This window comes from Penaeus monodon, unplaced genomic scaffold, assembly GCF_015228065.2.
Source record: "Penaeus monodon isolate SGIC_2016 unplaced genomic scaffold, NSTDA_Pmon_1 PmonScaffold_4187, whole genome shotgun sequence".
Taxonomy (NCBI): Eukaryota; Metazoa; Arthropoda; class Malacostraca; order Decapoda; family Penaeidae; genus Penaeus; species Penaeus monodon.
The window spans coordinates 17,501-22,459 of record NW_023658986.1 but is presented as its reverse complement, the minus strand read 5'-3'; the positions used below and the strand labels follow the sequence as shown (position 1 = coordinate 22,459).

The 4,959-nt window shown below is 37.5% G+C and overlaps 1 pseudogene; it reads right to left on the bottom strand.

Annotated features, from left to right (window-relative positions):
- Window positions 1-3,226: 3,226 nt before the first annotated feature.
- The window catches only part of LOC119570854, a 5,978-nt pseudogene continuing 4,245 nt past the window's right edge, over window positions 3,227-4,959 (bottom strand).

Sequence of the window (4,959 nt, the reverse complement as noted above, 5' to 3'; positions counted from 1 at the left end):
GTGTGTGTGTGTGCATATGAGTTTATGTATATATAATATATATAATATATATATATTATATTATATTATTACGTATATTTTTTTATATATATATATATAATTAAAATTATAATATATATATATATATATACGTATTATATTAAAATATTATAATAATATATATATATTATATATATAATATAAAATATATATTTTAAATATATTTTACGTATATATTATTATTATATATTAATATATATATATATATATATATATAAAAGTTGTATATATATGTAGGGGTTTGGGTGTGTGTGTGGGTTTTTTAATAGATAAATATAGATAAAAAATAGTATATACGTATTGTATAGTATGTAATATACATATATCTAATGGGGGGTGCTCCCGCGCAAGGTGTGTGAACCCATTGTTGGTACCCAGATAGTGAAAAGTTACATGCCTTCTCGCTTGCGTTTCCCACCACTGGCTACTAGTCAAAAAAGGGAGCAGTTTTTGCATAAGTCTCCCCTCCCAGGTCACAGCCTCCCCATCATCAAGATTCTGCAGTCCCTCCTCGTGGCCCCCCATAGGTAAATGGGCCCCTTGCGGTCCCAGGGAAGTGTGGGGGATCTCGGGCGCAGGAGGCCCCAGAGGTACGGATTAGGGCCCACGGCGTGTGGACACGCTTGGCTCCATCCAATCCTGCCCCCAGCACCCGAGAAATGGGGGGGTCAGGGGGGTGGGCCTGCCAGTCCTCCCCCCCCCCCGAAAGACCACTAGCAAGTATAAAAAAAAGGGGATATGTGGGGGGAGGGGTGTTGCCCTCCCACCCAGCAAGCAAGGGGGGTTTGGGGGCCCTGGGGGGGGGGCAAAGTGGGGGGCAGGATTGAATGAGAGTTACTCGTCCTCCCTGCGCCCGGCAGGCCCCAAACCCCACCATAAAGTTTGTGGGGCAAAGCCCTCGGGAACCCCACGGGGGGAGGGGCGGTCCCCAAGCCCCCCGACCCCTTTTTTTGGGGGGCAGTGTCAGCGGGGCAGCAGAGGGGGCGGCACCCGGATGACCACCCAAGGCGTGTTTCCCGGGAGGAAACCGGTCCTTGCAGAGGATGAGCGGTTACCTCGCATCGGGGGAATGGAGGCGATGGGATTTGAGGTGGCTGCCCTCTCAAGGGAAAAGCCCGGGTAGCAGCACCATCACGTGGGTGGACACCTATACTGGTCAGGCCGCAGCGATGGTCACCCCCCTCCACGGAACCATAGCCATCTCCACCCAAATTTCAGCCCTCGGAGTTGGGTGACCCCGGGTTTGTGGGTTTTAGGCATGAGACGAAGCATGCTTTGGTTTCATGCTTTATTGCTGTATACGCTCCTACCAAGTATGTAAAACTGATGTGAAAGGGGCGTTCACCCCAAAAATCACATCTGGGCAGACAATTGCCCCTGGCGAATTATAATATATAATATATATATTATATATATTAAATAATATATATATAATCATATATATATATAATAATAATATAATAAAATAATACTTTAAAACCATATATTGGGATCGTCCACACATTTTTATAGCAGAGTATTTATACCGCATTTAAAGTAAATTTTTTGTACCCTTTTTCAAATGCACTTTAATTATACCCCGGGGTCATTTTTCCCCAACCCAAATCCTATTTTTGTTTATCAAAACCCCCCTATGATATATTCTTTTTTGATATGAAAGAATTTACACCCAGCATTCAAATTTTTTTTTCAAGTAGTTAGGGAAAATTGAAACAAAAAAGAGAAAAAAATTGCTTTTTCAGTAAGTTTAAAAGGGAAAATCCCCCAAATAAATCCCAAGGAGTAAAAATTTTAAAATTTTGCTATTTTGAAGTAAAACCTGTGCATTTGTTTTTAGTAATTCTGAATTTGATGAAAAAAAAACACTTTTAATTAAATTTTTCTTTAAACGTTTTATTTTCATAATTAAAGGGGGCAGTAACAAATTAAATGGTATTTTTATTTTTTTTTTTAATTTGGGCCCTTAACATAAAAATTATGAAAATGGGCGCCATCAAACCATACAAAGAAACCCACAACTCAATCATGTAGGTGATGATAACTAAAAAGTGTGGTTTTTACTAATTTTTCATTTTGGGTAGCGTGAAGCGAGAAGTTTTATCTTTTTCTTTGCAAACAGCAAGGAGAAAAAATTTTTGGGCCTGGTTAATAAGCGTCATTATTAGTAAATGGAAGCAAAAACAAAACAGGAGATGGTTAAAATTATTTATAGAAACTTGCAAGGCGTTCCATACAAGCCTTTATACCCATATGTAAAGTGCCAAGTGGAAGAAAAAATAAATCCTTTAATTTTGAGCATTTCTCTTGAAGAACTACAGTAGTCTGAAATAGTTATCATTATTTGTGTGTATGTGTGTGTGTGGGTGTGTGTGGTGTTGTGTGTGTTTTGTGGTGTGTGTGAGTGTTGTGTGTGTGCCTGTGGTGTGTGTATGCCTGTGTGTGTGTGTGGTGTGTGTGTGTGTGTGGTGTGTGTGTGTGTGGGGTGTGTGGGGTGTGTGTGTGTGTGTGTGTGTTTTGTGTGTGTGTGTGTGTGTGGGGTGTGGGTTGTGTGTGTGTGTGTGCTGGGTGTGTGTGTGTGTGTGTGTGTGTGTGTGTGTGTGTGTGCGTGTGTGTGCGTGTGTGTGTGTGTGTATTGTGGGGTGTGTGGTGGGTGTGTTGTGTGTGTGTGTTGGTGTGGTGTGGTGTGTGTGTGTGTGTGTGTTACATGTACATGTGTGTGTGCATATACATGTGTGTGCATGTACATGTGTGTGTGTGTGTGTGTGTGTGTGTGTGTGTGTGGTGTGTGTGTGTGTGTGTGTGTGTGTGTGTGTGTGTGTGTGTGTGTGTGTGTGTGTTTTGTGGTGTGTGTGTGTGTATGTGTGTGTGTGTGTGTATGTGTGTGTGTGTGTACATGTGTGGGGGTGGGGTGTGTGTGTGTGTGTGTGTGTGTGTGTGTGTGTGTGTGTGTGTGTGGTGTGTGTGTGTGTGTGTGGGGTGTATGTGTGTGTGTGGTGTGTGTGTGTGTAAACTGTTCCCAAATGTCTTAAAAGCTTTGAGGTGACAATCTTTCATATTCATTAATAAATACAAAATACAAAATCTACTCAAATTAAATTTATTAATGTATGCATATTTATCTTTTGGAGCCTTTACATGTAGTAGAAGCTTTTGTAAATCATAAATAACATCAATTCAAACTATAATTTCATCAAATTCAAAATTTATTCTTGCTGTAAACAATCACAATAACTCTTCAATCATAGTCTCAAAGCAAATTATTCTGACATTTTGCAGAACCGTATGTCTTGCTGTAATTTGGCATAATCCTTTAGCAAACCATGGAATTTTGGATCAAGTCCACTGTAACCACTCAGTTCATGCTGAGTCTAGCAAGACTGCGCTCAGCATTGCTGTTCTCTCTTTTACATGTGAGTGGATTGTCTTCAGTGCAGGAACTGACTGACATGTGTATGTATCCACTAAAATTCCAGTTCAATGCATCTGAAAATAAAAGTATTTTAGATAGGCCCTCAGTATGATAATTTACATTATTTTTTTCTTAAATTTTGGTCTTTATGTTCTCTTAATACGGGAAAAACACCCTGCTAGGCAATAAAAAATTTCAAAATACTTTATGTTCCCATGTAGATACCCCCAAATTTGGGGAAAATGATAGGGTTTTTGTGCAACTTCTTAGTTCAAAGCGTGCCCCCAGATAATGTTCAGATTTTCCCAAATGCGGGGTGGGTAGTGAGCAATCTCTGTTTTGGAATGAGACCTTAAAATACTCCCATATCAAGCAGGAGACCTGCCCCTTTGAATGAAAATATGAACAAAGGTAATTGATGTGTAATATCTGTACTAAAAGACTGAAAAGTAAAAGAGAGAACAAAAAAAATAGGATTAGAACTGCCTATCTTATAGGTTGACAATGCCAAAGAGAGCCAATAAGAATAAGCATCAAAACCAAAAATTTTTTATGCGACAGATGTTTCTTTGCAGATGCTATATGGAGAGATTTATGGCTGTAGGAAACAGAAACTAGGGAAGTGGGGTCAAGACTTTGGGATCATTCACAATTAGTTTTAAATTGTTTTATTAAAAAAATATTTTCTATAAACACACACACACACACACACAAAGTAAAAGAGAAAAATCAAGAATTTAGGATCATTCCTAATTACTAATATTGGCATTATTTACCATATTAAATTATAAAAAAAAATATTATAAGCCTTCCAGATTTGGATGCACAATTCACTTATAAATTATAATTATATAATTTTTTTTTTTTTTTAAAGTGTGTGTGTGTGCATGTACATCCTTATTTATCTTTGTATAGATACACATAAATGAATGCAATATAATCTGGGATATTTGTATGGGTAATTGCAAAAAACTCCAAGTGCAATGGGCAGTAATTTATGACACCATACTTTTATTGCACAAAAAAATCAGTTATTTAGAACAATTTATGCATTATAACTCATGATTGGGCTAATATACAGGGTATGATATATATTGCCTACTCACCAACAGGGTTATGGAATACTGTTCATCTTAAAATCATCACTCATCTAGCAATAACTAATTTTGAGTGGTTATTATAAGCTAGATGAAAACTAGATGATATTATCAGACTTTTGAAGAGATAAGAATTTGGGTGTTTTAATAAAATTTTGAATCTGAAAGGATTGATATATAGAGTACAAAGGGTCTATACACAACAAGCATAACACTAGACCTGCCACGAGTAACGGCTCTTTTTTATTAATTATCTGATTTCTTTATACTTCTGATATGGCTAACATTTCTATACTGACATTATGAAGAAAAAGATAATTCCTGAGATTATATTGATTATGCTTTACTCTGAGACATTCTTAGAAGAATAAATAAATGAAATAATATTATAAAAAGCTCTAACTAAACAAGTAA